Source organism: Papilio machaon, chromosome 1, assembly GCF_912999745.1.
Source record: "Papilio machaon chromosome 1, ilPapMach1.1, whole genome shotgun sequence".
Classification (NCBI taxonomy): Eukaryota; Metazoa; Arthropoda; class Insecta; order Lepidoptera; family Papilionidae; genus Papilio; species Papilio machaon.
The window spans coordinates 7,882,403-7,900,829 of record NC_059986.1 but is presented as its reverse complement, the minus strand read 5'-3'; the positions used below and the strand labels follow the sequence as shown (position 1 = coordinate 7,900,829).

Below are 18,427 nucleotides of genomic sequence, written 5' to 3'. Positions count from 1 at the left end.
TTTAGGTATTCTCTTTATTCGGCAAACTTTTAACTGGACGGTAAATTAAGTAGTATCGTGGGTACAATCAACTTTAGGTTAGATAGATTAAGAAGCAAAAAATATTGTAATGTAGAAAATTATTTGCTCAAATAATTTTTCGTGAAGCAAAAAATACTTATGTAAGATAATGTTTTAGGACTCTGACAAATAGATAAGGTATTATTCACTAAGCCTGTCCTATCGCATGTTTTATTTATTGTATTTTTTTACAAAGAAAAACTTAATTATTTGAAAAAAAAAATTGGTTTATTTTAAATTTTGGTTTAACTAATCATTACTTTCTTTTCATTTTCCAATTAGAAAATAAGAAAACAAATCGCGTTTGATTATTAATAAAATATATTGAAATGCTTATACTGGTTAGATAAGTTACACGTTTCATGATTTTATCATCCGATATTTAACCATTTTACAGCCCGACTCGGGTAAAATGGCTCATATAAATGTATAATACCAACACCTGTGTACGTTATAAAACTCAGTACAAATTACATTCACGTGTATGGTAATAAATGGCTATAACTTTTGCAGTATCATTTTTACAACGAAAGTGAAATTTATCATTTAATAATACTTCTTTTTTATAATACAACTAGCGATAGCCCGCGATTCTGTCTGCGCGGAATAAGAATCTTAGTAGAATACGTGTTCTTCCAGATTATGTTCTAAATCTATGCCAAATTTCATTGAGTTTCGTTGAGCCGTTCTTGAGATACTTTCAAACAAACATCCATCCATCCATCAATGCATCGATCCATCTAAACTTTCGGATTTATAATATTAGTATGATGTATAATATTCGTGTTCAAATATATTTTCACTTAAGTATTATACATAACTATGTCATGTGATATAAAATTAAGTCGACGATATTCAATAGCGGAGTGACATTACTCATATAAGGCACATCTTGCGTCACAAAAGCGAGAGACATCGAGATAAAGCCGCGTAGAGCCTTACAGCGCGAACCCTGAAGCCTTCTAAATCGTCTGGTAAGCGTCGCATTGTGTGTGTCGTTATATGAGCGTTGTCTCCATACGGTTATTATAACTTAACATTTTTTTATTAAAAACGAGTAAATTTCGTATGATTTAATAACTTTAATGCTTTTTCCTTATTAAAAAAAACAATCTGTGAAGCAGAAATTCTAAAAATAATAATGCCAAAATGCTTTATCTAAAAAAACATATAATAGACGCGAAGTAGTTAACATAGTTTTTATACGAGCTTCATATGTCTAAGTCTCCTTTCGGTCAGCGAAATATCGGCGGTGATAATGCACTTGCAAAAGGCAGTGATGTATCCGCCTGGTTTTTATCCCGACCATCCCATTTGTTTCGCGCCCACTTACGATATAGAGGCTTTTGTTTTTCAACCACACATCTAACTGAAATACGACGTGCTTTTTATTCTTGATTCTATTGTTTTACAAACTTTATTGCAACCATTAGATATATTAGGAAATTAAAACCTATCAATGAATAAGTTATCAATAAACAATAAAGTTGCATTTATTTGTTTTCAATTCGCTATCTACTAGTATTGCGAATTTACTCAATGATTTCAATAATTTAACTAATTGTGTAAATAATTTAGTATATTATATTTCATACTAAATTATATAGTATTTTTGTAAATAATTAAGAATTGGCCTAAATGTGTAAATTATACATGATTTAATATGTCATAGTTCATAGGTTCATAAGTAATATAATACTGCGCAAACATATCTAATAAATTACAGTTGCGCCAAACATGTTTACGTGCTGTTAGCAAACTTCCTCGGCGCCGGGCGACCTCTTGCTACAATCTTAAACATCATAGTTAGCATTAGTTTACCGATTTGCGAATTCCAAATAATATGTAACTACTGAAAAATAATTACTTAAAACGCATTAAAAAATTGTCGGCCATCTTTTTAACATTCTTTATAACCGTGGGGACAAATGAACTACGTAGCGATTACTATTATCTGATTTTGTTTCTTGTTAATAGCGAAGGAGGTAGCGACTCTGCTGCCGTAAATTTTATTCAAAACCATATGGTCATCTCTTCTTTTTTGTTTCGGAGATTCGAAAATATCTTCATCTACTTCAATCATCAATAAATTACATACCTAGTTATGTCCTATTTGTTTTCATTAAGCGTACAAGCATACCGTGATTTTTGCGCGTTTTATGTTTGGTTTTAATTGCATATGCACGTATCGGCAAGGAAACATGGCATTTAGATTAGTTGTTAGGGTAGTTGCAGTTATTTATTTATTTTTACAAATAAGCCTAAGTTACGATAATCATCCATTATTAGAATTTAGTGATAGAAAATCAGCTACTTTAGGTGAAAGAAAAAGTAAGTAAGGTGGTTTGGAAGACAATTTTGAAATTGATTTTGAAAAAATCACAATTTTTCATTGGTTAAGTGCAACAAGATTTGAAAAAGAAGTAAATTACGTTGTTACACTCGCTTATAGTCGGCCACTGACAATGTAATGTTTGATTCCAATTCTTTTTTTCAGAATATTCTCTTACACATTGTGGTTACTCTGGAATATGTATGAAAGCATCAGCCTGTCCGTGGCACAAAGTGATTCGTGAAGTAAATGATGAATGTTTAGAAATGAATAATAATTTTGTTTGTTGTGAAATAGCCCGGCTTCGTACACCCGTAGATTTGTTTACGGCTTATTAACTGATTTAAAAAAGGAAAGATATTTTTTAGGAAAACCTTTTTCTATAAAACACTTACAAGTAAACCTTTACATTTCACCATATTTTGGTGCTATGATTATGGTATATTTTAAAAAATATTTTAATATTTACACCATACAAATGCCATTTAATAAAATTTTAATTAAATAATGAATTTCATATTTATTAAACGCCACCAGCATCAAACAATTACAACGTTTTGCGCAAGAATTTGAAAAATGCGTGAACTTTTTCGGCTGTTATTGCTGTTTTTGGAATGTGTTTAACAAAAGCGGTATTTTGTAAATTTTAATTGCTCTCGACTCAATAACGTCAGTGTTTTCGTTTTAAGCAGACTCTTGTTTATAAAATGAATCTATGCTTGTAATTTTAAACGTAGATATAATATTTAATTGATTTTTCTTTTAAATATATTGCATTCTTTTAATATGAACCTAAAATGTTTAAACAAAAAAATAACAATTTTTCTTTGAAAAAGAGTCTCAGACAGCGTCTTTTTTTAAGTTGAACTCTTGAAACTTTTTGAGACATCTTAAGTTGCATGGTTAATTCACCAACAAGCGTTACAGACCGTGAAATGCAACGAAAAAAGCTCTGCTTACAAATAATTGTTGAGCAGTAAAAAAATCATCTTAACAAAGATACAAAAACATACTCACTCAAGAAAACAATAACTGTGCATTCAGATATTTGATTTTATCGCTTGGTGATTGATGAAATTTGAAATGTTAATTAAAAACTCTAGAACTTTTAATTGCGTTTCCTGCAAAAAAATTACTGAGTTCTTTCTTTAAACATGTACTACATTAAAAACGAAGGATTAATTATATGTAAATAATAAACGATGCCCAAATTGTGTATGTTACAAGTAGCGCACCGTTACGGAAGCTATTAAATAACGTCGGATATTACATTTCTGGCTCCAGTTAAATCCGGCGATGTTCGACTACGTATAATAAGTTATATTCTACGTAACATTATCTACTTCCTTATAATTTCCTTAGTCTCAAACATCTTTATGAACAACATACGCGTTATACCCTTTCTCATAATGTAACAACTAAGCAGTTGTATAGTTTTTAATCATTTTATATCTAGTTAAAGATTTAATAATTATAATAGAAAATAGACTGCCATAGACCAAAATCTATTTTATCTATTTTATCTATTTTATCTAGTCTATTTTAGAGTATAATCTTATCTTACTAATATTATAAATGCGAATGTTTAGATAGATGGATGGATGGTATCTCCGGAACGGCTAATGGATCGAACATAATCTGGAAGAACACATAGGCTACTTATTTTTTTTTAATGGCACGCGGACAGAATCGTGGGTGATAACTAGTTTTATTTTGAAAACCCAAATCGATATTGTAGATTCTTATACTTTGTACAACGTGAAATTTTCGAGAAAATAACTTATTCAAGTAAAAAGAAACTTCTATTACGGTAATGTGGTTGATTCTTTGTGTATGAAACATTGGCTATTATGTTGCGCAAGTAAAAACAATAGCGAATTTATTCGCAGTTTAGTTTTTATACAAAAAATTAATTGTTACTTCGAGGCCGTTTGGTTGGCTTTGTTCTATCGGTTTCAATTACTAGTAGTTATTAGAATATTTTGAATCTCTCTGGTCACTTTTATTCAGAAAATTTATGTTATCACTATTAAAATTGGAAATTATTAAGAGGAAGGATTAAAATATACTTTTACTAGCACACATACGGTTGTTTTTGATACTTAATCATCTGTTTTTGTTTATTTTTATATTATTCGGTGGCAAATGAACAACCGGCCACCTGAAATTGCCGAAATAGTGAAACGACCGCCGCTCATAGACATTCGCAGTTACAGATGCGTGGCCTACCTTTATTCATTGGAGTTCAGGACACAGAAAGAGGATATTTTCCCTTCCTATGCGTCGCCTCCTTCGCTAAATTCTCTTCCCCTTCCCACCATTTTCTCATAAGAATAGAACATGGACTCAAGTAAGGCCTCCGGCACGCACACTCATTAGACAGAATTGCCATTCGTGCACTCAACAAATATTTTTGTTTCATCTACCACTGGTAAATATATATTTTTTTATTTATCCTTATTGAGTTTATACTTACTGTATTCCCTAGTGACAAGTAAACAACACAGAATTGCCCGCATTATGGATATTTCGTCATCATTTTATTTAATCAATTGAAATAACAATAAATGGAATTGGCTGTAAAGTGTCTCCTTAATAAAAGCTCAGGAGGCGAGCTTTAATTGCGTCTAAAGTTCGCGTACCTGCTTCGGTTTTGAGGTTAATAACGCAGCTTTGTCAGGTTGAACAATGACACACAAACTGGGACACGCCTCTAGCACCTCATTAGTAATGTCGGAGTTCGTGCGTCGTGATGACATTATTTTGTTCTAGAATAAGCCAGTTTTATTTATATAGTACAATTTAATGTACATTGGTTGTGCCAGTTTCGGGCATATGTGCATTAATAATAACCAACTTGACATTAATGAGTTGTTTATATCACGACAATAGACTTTATATGTAGTTTTTTTCTCTGCACTATATGAAAATATGCGTCATATGAAATACAAATGCGAAAGTAAAATGTGCTTTGAATTAAAACAACATTAAATAAGTAATGTTTTTTTTTTAAACAGGATAAAAGTAATACATTTAAAGCCACATCAAAAATAAAACAACCTTATCATAATCTTTATTGATATTACAATACTTTTCATCTAATTTACTACACTTATACTACACAAAAGTGAAATTTATATAATTTTGACAAGAACTTAATAAATTAACACCGACCTACTTATAAATTTTACTATTATGATTTATAAATTTCATAAAATATGTTTTAGCTTATGTATGTATATATATATATATATATTTTTTTTTACCAATATTATTATTTACCAATATATATTGGTAAATAAACAGGCAATACACGCCAGAAGGCAATAACTCGCATCATTGAAATAAGAAATGCCTCCATTTTCCTCTGAGCATCGCTCTTTTTATCGGATATTCGTTAGGCTATTTGAATTCCTTTGCGCCTTTGTCTGTGATTTTTAAACTATCTGGGAGATTTTCACTTTTCTCTGTACTAACGACGCAATTTTGTAGACGGCACCTTATTTCTTGTCAAAAATTCTAAATCGGTTTTTAATTTATTATCTACTATGTAAAACAATATTTTACTTTTAAATATTTTCGGAGCTCTGTTAATTATCGTTTATAGTCTCTGATTGCTGCATTTAAATATACTTATATTAATAATAATAATTACTATTTCACCATTTCCATTCTTCAATATTGATAATGAAGAACATATTACAAACAGTTAAATACAAATATGTTAGATTTAAGATCATATGGAGTCCGTTCACGTCTCAAATCCTCTTGAACTCGCTATAATGTTAAACGTTTATGGACGTGACCTGATCTTGTGATATTAATACAATATACTCGTAATTCTCTTATCTGAGACCAATTGGTCTAAATTAGAAAATCATCTTTTATGAGGATGATGGTTTCATAGATTCTGCTACAATTGTAAATGACAAAGATATGATTATTGGCTGAGAAATTTAACAAATATTTTGTTGGTAGTTTAAGTTTATCCAGTGTATACCACCTTTAGTGATAGAAAATCGATATAAGTTAGCGCCAATATATCTTAAGTAAGATTAGCCGTTTTGTGGCCACTTGAAACAAGCAACATTCATTAACTTAGTTCTAACTTACTTAACAAAGAATTGCACTCTAAGTTTTCTTAAAATATGTATTTATACAAACATTTTCAAAAGCATAATAAGAAAGTTACTATTAAAATTAGAAGTAATTACGTCTTCCAATCAGTTTTTTAATTTTAATTTTTAAAATGATTATATGATGCTTCGATTTTCAGTACTACTTTATTTTTTCATTAATCCTAACAATGCGTTCCAATCTTACAAATATTATAAACTAGCTTTTACCCGCGACTCCGTCCGCGCGGAATAAAAAAATAAATAGAAAACGGGGTAAAAATTATCCTATGTCCGTTTCCTGGTTCTAAGCTACCTGCCCACCAATTTTCAGTCAAATCGATTCAGCCGTTCTTGAGTTATAAATGGTGTAACTAACACAACTTTCTTTTATATATATAGATGCAAAAGTTTAGATAGAAGAATAGATGGATGGATGTTGGAAGAACCCATAGATTACTTATTACATTTTTTCTTATTCAGCGCGGACGGAATCGCGGACTACGGCTAGTTTAAAATGCATTTACTTATATTATGTAGAAACATTAATTCGTTACTAGCGGTAACCTGCCATTATCAAACCGCAGAGTCGCATTAGCGCTTATTACAATCAATTCTACTTCGACGATGAATAATTCAGGCGCTTTCGGATCAATCACGGCTGATTGACGTAAGCGATAATTAACATTCGGATATACGACAGCACCGGCTCTGGGAATTCGTGTAACTATATAGTTATATGAAAAAAATAATCTAGTTATAAAAATGTAAAGTGGAAATAATGGCGGAAGTCCAAAATGTAATAAATGTTATTTTTTATCGTCCATTCTTAAATCTTTGTTTTGAGTAATAATTGATTATTCATTTAGAGCTTTTTATATGACTTGTCCTTGCAGGTCATCACGAAATACGGATAAACGTGGGCTCATTAAACTTCAGCCTTCACTTTGAACTTTCAAATGAATTCCCAGCTAAAGTCAAAGTTTTAGTTGAATCCACAAGCATTCACGGCAAGTTTGCTGGAGAGCAATTGAGGTTTTGTCGATTACAGAGCGCATAAGGTTCGTACGAGAAGACTTCTTTTAATTTTGGTTTAGCCATAGCTTGATCGATAGCTTGTTTCATATTAAAAAGTATATATTAAAGAATAAAGTTAAATCGGGTTTTCTTCACCGTTGTCTTGTTAATATTTATTCATTTTTGATGTTATCGGTATGAATTACTTATTAGAACAAATGTGCTTATCAAATTAGACTTATCGTTGGTTTCTTAGACTTAAATCGTTATATAAAACATTTCGTTATCCCTCTAAGTATTTTTGACAAAACAGAAATAACAATATGTTTTAAATGGGGATTTTGTTTTCAGAAATCAACGATTAGTGGAATAAAATTTCTGAACATTTTTTATTTTTTATTTCATAAAACAATGTTCGTTAAATAAATAAATAAAAATTTTAAGAATATTTTATTCAATGAAAATTAATTTCTTTCAAAGCACTTTGAGTGTAAAATATGTTCTTTATAACAGTTGTTTAAAAAATAAAACGAAGGAAAACACAGGAAAGATAGATAATATTTGTTTTTATGATGCCGGACGCAAAAAAAGGCTTTATAATAATGGTAACTAAGTTATTATCTCTACAAAGAATTAATCTTGACTTAAATTAGAATTTTTCTTTAAGAAATTTCCAACATCGTTGTTATTATTTTGCTTTGAACAAGACATGCTGTGATTCCTTCAGTTCAACTGATGACAAATACTTAAATGATAAAATAATTTAAAAATAAATTATTATTTTTCAAAATATGTAAGAATCCAATATTAAAATACCAGTATAAAACTATATTGTTAATTTTTTTTAAAGAGATAGAGCAGGCTGATAATATGTTTTCAAATGACTAGGTATATGAGTGGAAACTCACAATTTTGTTGCTGTCAGATGTTTAACGTTTTTCATTATTTAAAATAATTGAAAAAGTGAAATATAGTAATGGCCGCCATATTGGAATTTGACGTTTCTCCGCTTACGTCATTTCGGTGTTGCATAGAAACATAAATACGTAACACCGTAACAGACCCCGAATTATATTAAATTTCATAAATACGGACCGCAAAATTTATTTTATGTTTGTTGCAGAATGAGTACTGTTTTATGGAATAAACGTGAACTTTTATCCGCACTTCGCCCGTTGCGTTCTAGAAAAATTTAATAAAGGTGAAAGCAGTATTTATCGCTTCTGTTTTCTTTTGTGTTATGGAAAGTAAAATGTAAATTGTATACAAATCAAAAGTGAAGCTTATTACGATCTTTAGCATGTTTCGTTAAAAATACTTCACTCCTGTTTTACTATCTTTACTTTATTTCTAATTTTATTTTACCCTTGTAAAAATGTTTTAGTTAATCATGTATAAATAAGCTATTGTATTTTGTATCGTTTATTTGTAAAATTTTACAAAAAATAAAAATTTTGAAACATCAAAATAAATTTAAAAATTTATGGAACGTTTGTTACGGGGAATTCACCGCTTTTATAGTGAGATGATAGCAATTTACTGAAATACAAAGGCAGAGGTTTAATTAATCTGAGATTAAAATATCTTTCAAGATTATTTAATTCCGCGATTTCTATGCAAAATTTTCTTTATTTGTTTTGATTAACGTAATCAGATCTCGCTCTCAGTTTTATTATTCAATGAAATTAAATAAGGGGGAATATTAAGTTACAAATAAAAACGACTTTTTACAATTACACAATATTTTTAATAAGCTTAATTGTGTTTTGTAAAAATTCTGCCTCGTTAGAACGTCCTCAACTTGTTTTATTTCTAGTTTATTTGTTTGCGTAAGTATTTTATTTCAAATACGTAATCATGCTTAATCTTACTAATATTATAAATGCGAATGTTTAGATGGATGTATGAATTGATGTTTGTTTGAAGGCAATTTGTAACCGAGTCTATTGTCATATCGTATAATTACTTTAAAGTAGAATTTTATAGTATCTTTTATAAATTGTAATCTTTCATTGTAGACAAAGCGTACAGTAACTGACATTAAAGTGAGAGAGAATCTAGCGAACTTAAAACCGTTTGACAAAAACTAAAATCTAGTACAAAATTTGCAAACAGGTCACCTAGTTAAAGAAGGAAAATTGCGTCGAAATTAATTCCAAACTTGTGAAGTTTATCTTTTTGAAGTGTTAGCGCAAAAATTATGCACATGAAGTGTAATTATACCCTATTAATTTTTTTCCCGACTGAGAGAAGTGTGATATGTTTCACGGGTATTTAGGTTTTTACGTATGCGTGTTTATATGCCAACAACATTTTAGCTGAATTCTAAACGATTGAATTTTGGCGAATGAGGAACTAATTATCAGAATGTCGTAGCGGTATGTCAGGCTTATTTTTTTTCTATTAATAACTAGTTTAACGAACAACGTTGAGGCATAAACTTTGAAACACGATGCGCCTGCCTAAATCAAATAGCAAAGGCTCTCAGCAATTTGATTTTGGGACAGTTTTACACAAATAGTGTATTGATTTGAAATGGATATCAAATTAAGCAAGCTATATGATATGTGTACACCGCTTACTAGGTTTATTAACTTGGAATTTGCCTTGTCCGCGTTAATTAAAATAAAACTTTTGAATTATCAAACATGCTTAAATAGCCAAACAAAATAACTCCTTTAAAATCTCTATGAAATGAATTTTTGATTTTAAAATTTAAACTCTGTTAGCAAGCATTTCAATTTAATTACATCTAAGTATGATAAACATTTTCATTAAAACCGTTTTTGAAAGCCATTCAGCGCGTTCTAAAACTTTATAATACTGTTGTAATTTTTCATAAATTGTTCAAAAAATATATAAAATTTAACTAATACTAACTAACTAACTAATACAACATACAAATTAAATACTGCAACAGCACATTTAAGATTTATAGGGGCAATGATTATCAATTTTTTTTTTCACGTTTCTTAAAATCATTTTTTTATCTCAGATGTCTTTGTAAGATAGAATAAATTATTCTTTATATAAATAAATTAAATCCGCATTAGAATCCATACAGTAAATTGATCTGAGAAACTTTTGCAATTCATCGCTTAGATTAGAGATTAGAACTTTTAAGATTGATGAGATTCTTTCGGTCGGGCAAAAGTTGTTCAATCTTTTCTTACTACGTGCTCTTTCATATAAAAACTTTCAGAACAAAAATCTTTTCATATTATCGAGATTGTTTAATGTAATGAAAGTAAAGTATTGATAATTTCTACCAATAAATACTTTGCCGCAAAATTTATTAAAAGACATAAGGTATAACCTACCTATACATGTAATGTCTAATACCTACAACGTAATTTAGTGGTCTTGAGTTGAATTAAATTTTAAGTTAGAAGCAATGGTCATATGAATCATAACAATAGCGTGGCATACTTAGTAACTGAAACATACTCCAGTATACTACGAAATATAAATTAATATTTACTTAATCTACATTCTACACTAGCACGTTCGCGAAGCTACGAGTTAAAGATCGTGCTCAGAGTTAAGTAATTACGTGCCTTGAATACGGAAAATGGAAAGAATAAAGGGCTCATGAGTTAATTGTTAATATTACACTGTGGGGTCAAGTACTGTAAATAAATCGCCATGCAAACTCCAACTAAAATGCACGATCGCTGTGTTAACAAATTGAGAAAGATAAAACAGATTACTATGATAAAAAAAACGATAAAAACTTGAATACTGAAACCATATAAGTTATAATATTTAAATCCCTATTTTGAATCAAAGCGCTGGATTTTACAAGTGTATAAACGTGTGGTTGTAAATATTATAATATTGTTATAACCAATCTGTACCAATCAATGGTATGCTTAAAGAAGTCGTAATAATTGTAAATTTCAATAGGCTTTGTAATTCTGTACATTGTAAAATTAAATTTATGATTTAAAATATTTATCTTTTCGGTTTTTGTTGTAGAAAATTAACATGTAAAAGTTTTTAATTTTAGTTTGAGGTGCAACTAAAATTAAACAGCGCGCTCGCAATTAGCGGCCTTACAAGCCTTCAGCGCCAAGTAAATCGCAACTTCGCCACCCGCGGGGCTCGACGTAAACACGTACTTATTAAAAACTTTAATTTACTTTTAATGTTTTATTTAGAAAACAATTTTCAAAAGAAAAACATTTTTAAATTTTTTAAAAACAAAACTGTCGCGTCCAGCTGAAGAAATAGCTTTAAGATTTTATCATTAACTCTATACATTATTTTTAAATCTTATTCTTCGATCAATCTTGTTTTATTTATAAGGAACTAACTGTCGCCGGCGACTATGTCGCGGAATTAAAAAAAAATAACTTAACAAAAGTAGCCTATGAGTTCTTCCAAACTATGTTCTACATATGTGCCAAATTTCATCAAGATCCGTTGTGCCGTTCCAGAGATATCTTCAAATAAACATACATCCACCTATCCATCTAAGCACTCGCATTTATAATATTAATAAGATTATAAAATCTATTAGTAGTGGAACGACTATAAAATATACACATTTTAATTTTTGGTCTAATAATAAAAAAAACATTGTTATGTTTTCTTCAGGCAAAAACAGTTTCTATAATTAGGGGTTATGTACCCGAGCGAAAACGAACATATTTAGTCGAAGAGTTAACGGAATACGTGCTTTGAATATGTAATGAGGAATATTTGAGACAAATTATAAACATCGGGTACAGTTTATCGTGGCTTTGCTCAACACCCGTGTTGCATTAACACAAGGCTGTATCCTAATATAAAGGTTAGATATATTATTAGTAACTCTAGGGTTACGAGAGTCTAGGAGACTAGGTTCCCACTTTCTTGTCGAAAGGTTTATTGTCAGAGAGGGCCTAGTTGTTGTTAATCATGACTGACTTCCTGATACGATACGTAGTATATATTTTCTGTTATATGTTATCATGCACGATTTAAAATTTATAATAATGTACTTAATATATAAAAATGTTGTATTTTTTTCTCCTTATGCTGTAGCACATGAAAATGTATTCAGAACAAAATTAAGGTATTTTAATGAATTTTATTTTGCAGAAGTAAAAAATTGGGCTCGTCCGGGATTTGAACCCGGGACCTCTCGCACCCTAAGCGAAAATCATACCCCTAGACCAACGAGCCGGCTGACAAATAAGTTTAAAATGTTGGTCAATTCTTATTACTTTGTACCTAGTAGTGAAAGTTTAAGTTCAAGTTTTTTTTTTTTAAAGAAGAAAACCGACACAATCGACGATACTGTAAGGCCGTCTAGGTAATTATGTTTTTTTTTAAATAGACAATTTGATCAGTTGTTCATACATACGTTTTCATATGGTTTTTGTATGGATATTTTATTTTGATTTTTAAAAAGAAAAAAAGTTGGGCTCGTCCGGGATTTGAACCCGGGACCTCTCGCACCCAAAGCGAGAATCATACCCCTAGACCAACGAGCCGCTTACGATAATTCTTAAAAAAATATACTTGTATATGAACTGTATTAGATAACCAATCTATTTGCTACGTCATCAACTAACCGGTATTTGATCATTCCACATTTGACTTACTACAATAAACACGTTAATTTTACAAACGCGTTCATATGTGACTTTTATTTCAGTAAGTTAAGTCGGTGTTTTATTTTTTATTGATATTATTGTATTATGTATAGAAAATGGCTTCACTCCATTGAGAAATTTATATTTTAATAATTTTGAAAATACATGAATTTATGGCTCGGGGATGTAAGAATATTAGGTGTTGTGAATGACCTGTGCTATATCTGGCAGAAATTGTCTTGCCATCAAAGGTGCTGCTATTTATTTTATATCTTTAAGTTTAAACAGTAGCAGAGGTCGCAACAACAAAATCTATTGGACGACCTCGCCGACTCGATCGGTGAAATACCACGACTACACCGAAGACAAGCGCGCCCAATCCCGTGCCTATTAAATGGGGTTGTCTACAAGGAGCGGCCGTTTCGCTATTTTGGCGAATTAAGAAAGCCTGTTTGTTGTTTGTTGGTTTGTCACCTGATTCTATAAGAAATTATGAACTTTCTTCTAATTTGATTGATTTATTTTCATAGTTCTACTGTTCTTTTTTTGGCATTAACATTTCATAGCAATTCTAAGGATATAGATAAAAATCTTAGGGAATAAATATAGATGAAAGGATAATCGCGAAACTGGTCAAGCTTTTGCAATATTTAAATTGACTAGTCACGCCGGCCACGAGTCACAAGTATTCCGTCTTATTGTATACTAGTTATTTATTGATAAAGTAAAAATATCGCGCGATACTTGTGTGGCGCCTTTATTAGCAGGTTGAACATTTTTACGAGCGAACGCGTTCAGAATATGTTATATAAATATTTGATATCGAATAGGTTCCGCTCGTAAAACTGTTGCGAACGACTCGATACAAAATAATACAAAAGGCAAATTTCTAAGATGATACAGTTGACTTATGACTTACTTATATGTTTTAGCCTCCAAAATTAAAAAAATAGTTATTTCTGTAATTATATTTTTGAAACACTAAATTATTATTAGATCTATTCGATTCACATTATGCTGTTATAAAAACTGATAAAGATGAAGTCCCTACTTTAATTTGAAAGAAAAAGGAAACACAAGAATTTCAATGTTACACAGAACAATTTTCTAACGTTATTTACTAAATAGTTATGAGATTTTCTTCTTCAAGGAAATTCTCCTTGCCTCGGCTCGCGACCTCGTGCTCGCATCAAGTGTAATCTCGTTATCACCTAAGTACATATTGCCGTCGATTTTGGGATCCAATCTAATTTAGTAAGCAGTAAGGAAAATAACATTTCCCTCTAAGTTTTGTATCTTTATCGAATTATGAACGTGAAATTGTCGAAATTAGTTGAAGATATTTTTTGTTCATATAACATTTCGTAATTGCCTTGAAATGAGTTCTCTTTTCTTGACTACATACAGGTCTAGTTGATCAGTTTTACAAGATCTAATCTAAGATGCGTTTTATTGTTTTCAGTAAACATTCTACAATGCAATTTCGACTGTTGTTTTTACAATTTAAAACGTCGTTATGCTTTAAATTAAAAATGTAATAAATTCCCATCTCCAAAGGCACAAGCCCGGAGAGTAAATATAATCGCTGCTTTGCTTTTTTAAGAGGGTCAAATTAATTTTAAAAACCTCGGTGTTGCAATTTATGCAGCAATTACTGGCGCGACCCATTTACCATTTGATTTTAACGTCTCTTCATTAAATTAGTTTAACGTTAACACAAACATGACTTCGTATAAAATTTTAAGTTTACAATTAAAAATTCTATTTTTTTTTCAAACATATTCAAATTAAGATAGCTTTGTAAAAGTTTTCCTTATATTGTGGTAGTTTCTGAGCAACAAAGCAGTTTCAAATAAATAAATATAGAAATGTTTGTCAAAATAAACTTGTTGGCTTCTTTTGTACGAACAACAATGGATGTATTGTGTTAGTTTGCACAACAAACTAACACATTTGTTAACGTAAGCGGAAATACTCAAAATAATTCAAGAAACAGCAAAAGCATTTTGCTAACTTCTTTACTTTTAAAATAGAAGTTGTAGCTTTAGTCACGTTTTCTTATTAATTTCTAAGTTGTTTATTTCTCTTAAAGCAATTAAAAATAAAATGCAACAGAAATGTTCTCTGAGGATTGGGATTTTAATTTTTAATATACAAAATATTGGAAATATTAATAATTAAATTATAATATCAACTAAAGTATGAGAAAGTCAGAATATCAATTACCTATTAACATTTTAATATGAAAGAGATTTTAAATTACATTAAAATATTTTGATGAGGCCATGTTATTACATTAGTAGCATTTACTTCAACGGAAGAAGATGAAAAGAATTTAAATAAATTCATTGGTACTGACACCTGGGTCTGAGCTGAGATTGCTTTGTGTTAAAATGAACGACATGTATTTTTCTTTTGTAAGCTTTACTTATGTTTACAATTAATTTTTCAGATTACGCAGCTGCAACAACTGTGATTTCGTTTCGTACACGATATCTTCGCAAAGAAATGACTGAAGGTTCGTATAAAATATTTCTTTTTAAAGTTTTCCAATATTTCATCTGTCAAAAGCGGTTTTCAATTTGAGCGAATCCTTGGGCCAGAATCGAATTTAAGTAGCGGGTGCATTGGGTTGCATGTTACTTTCTTGACTTAACCAATCCATTCAACATATGTCAAACAAGATCATTGATCTTCACCATCGAAAATTCTGTAATCACACAAATATTAGAAATGCGATAGTTTGGATGTTTTTCACTGAGTATCTCTAATACGGTTTAACGAATTTCGATATTTGCCACAGATGTAGAACATATCCTGAAAGAACACATAGGCTACTTGTTTAGTTGTTATTTTTTTAATTCCCCGCGCACGAAGTCGCCGGAAAAAGCTAGTAATTTACAGTCGAGATACGATCTTTTGCATTTGTTTTGATGGTGTATTTTTAAAATTAAAAAAGTCAATTTTTACCAAAGTAAAACTTTAGCCAAGTTAAGCATAAACTATACACCCACAAAGATGGAATTGATGCCAAATTTAATATGATATATTTGTTTCTTAGATCGTAGAGCTATCTAAAAATATTACATACTAGCTTTTACCCGCGACTCCGTCCGCGCGGAAAAAAAATAGAAAACCGGGTAAAAATTATCCTATGTCCTATTCCTGGTTCTAAGCTACCTGCCCACCAATTTTCAGTCAAATCGATTCAGCCGTTCTTGAGTTATAAATGGCGTAACTAACACAACTTTCTTTTATATATATAGATTAAAAATATATTAAGTCTAGGTTTGATTGGTTATATCATCAATAATTCGGATAATATGGCAATAAAAACGCTAGTAGGTGAGAAGGGGCAATAAATCGGAGGGCCGACTCGTGATCCAGGGCGGCGCAGCTGCCGGAATAACTAATGCCTTGTTACTGAGATCGCAGGTGATTGCTTACCCATCTATATTACTGCTGTTAAATAAACGACAGATACATTATTTATAACGATACGATAGGCAGCGAGTTTCAAACTAATTCTAAATTACAAAATCTCGTCCAATATACTTTAATTGACTGTATTGTGAATACAAATTTATTTTTACACAGCTGTCACACATTTTTTAGTAAAGTTGATCGATGAGTTAGTCCTACAATTGGTTTTTGTTAAGTGGATAAAATACTTCTCTTTTTGATATAACTTTTACCGAGTTGTATATTTCAAAACTGGTGCGAATTAATTTAATTGTCGGGCATAAAGAATAAGTAACTTTCTTGTCATCCCTGGACGTGGACGTGGACGAGTTGATGATGATGAACTTACTTGTTAAAACAAAAGAATCTTGAGAAAACTATTGTTACGTAACTAAAAGAAACGTAGTAATAACGCAACATAACACAAACGTAATTCGCAGGCGCCCTGATTTAGTTTCGCCACCGCGACAGCTTAGTGCTTAATTTGTCCCATAATTGAGTTGACGCCTCGCATCCCCCCCGCTAACCCGCCAGCTATCTCATTTCATTTTCCCGCTCAGTTGTGACATGAATTTACGTTTTAAATTTTCAGTTGCCGTCAAGCGCGTCAGCAAAAAATAATACAGATGCATTTAGTTAATAAAAAACGAATAAGAACTTAACAAATACTGCATTCTTATAGTCTACTAGCTGTCGACCGCGACTCCGTCCGCGCGCAGTTAAAAAAAAAATGGGGGGGGGGATTATGAAAAATAGATGTTGGCCGATTCTCAGACCTACTGAATATGCTCACAAAATTTCATGAGAATCGGTCAAGCCGTTTCGGAGGAGTATGGCAACGAAAACTGTGAAACGAGAATTTTATATATAATATTAGATGTTACATATCATAGAACAGTGCATATATAGTAATATCGTAGTTTTGTATTAATGCAAAGGGTAAAAATGATTCAATTTCGTAGGCACGCAGCTATCTTGGCAATATTGGAATTTTCTCGTGGCGATATCATGCTCGGAGCACGGCGTCGGCGTACCGAACTCAATTAGCTTTGTCGTTCGGTTATCTTGACTCTACGACAGATTATTCCTATGCTACTCGTGTTTTCAATGTTGCCAATCAATATGATTGCAAATCTAGTAAGGTATCTCCTTTGTCTTGATTTGCTTAAAGATAAAGATCCGTGAGGAAATTTTTATTTTGTTAGAAATTTTCATGATAATAAATATGTCTGACTAAATGATAAAATTATTCTGTAGAAATAATAAAAATCTTAAACCAGAAATAGAATTGTAATCCTTAAAAGCTTAAAGTACGAAAGTTTCATCGTTATACGCTTATATGTGGTGGCTTAATGCAAGGAGAAAGTTTTAAAACTCTGACAAGATGTGAGCGCTACTTTTTCAAAGGAGTTTTAATGACAAGTACTCAAATGAATCGTCGCACAGATTGCACAAAATGTTCACGAAAATGTATGAAAATAGGGTATGACGTTTATCTTATCAGCTACAGGCGAATACGCATTAAAAAAAAAAATTACACTTAGCCATTTACATATTATAATGTATAACGTAGAGATAATATTTTGATCCAGATAAAGTGTTTCTTCTTCTCCTTTATTTAAATTTAATTTTAGTTTACTTGCTTGCAAACGAACTTGTTATTTTACTTAATTAAATTGTACGCTAAATAATATGCATTACGCGAAAATATCAGAGAAAAAAGCATTTTTTTGGAAATGAGGACGCAAGTCGGGACAACGGATTAAGGAATTTAGATTATGATTTTTATGGCTCTCGTAAGAGTTTTTAACTTGGGTGCGTGGCAGTAAGATAGTGTGTTCACATGGTTCATCAGTTTT

The 18,427-nt window shown here is 30.8% G+C and overlaps 2 non-coding genes across 2 annotated transcripts; both read right to left on the bottom strand.

The window, feature by feature from the left end:
• Positions 1 to 12,621: 12,621 nt before the first annotated feature.
• Trnap-agg lies at positions 12,622 to 12,693 on the bottom strand. Its single transcript has one exon. It is a non-coding gene; the product is annotated as a tRNA-Pro (tRNA).
• Positions 12,694 to 12,932: 239 nt separating this feature from the next.
• Trnap-ugg lies at positions 12,933 to 13,004 on the bottom strand. The gene has a single exon. It is a non-coding gene; the product is annotated as a tRNA-Pro (tRNA).
• Positions 13,005 to 18,427: the final 5,423 nt, after the last annotated feature.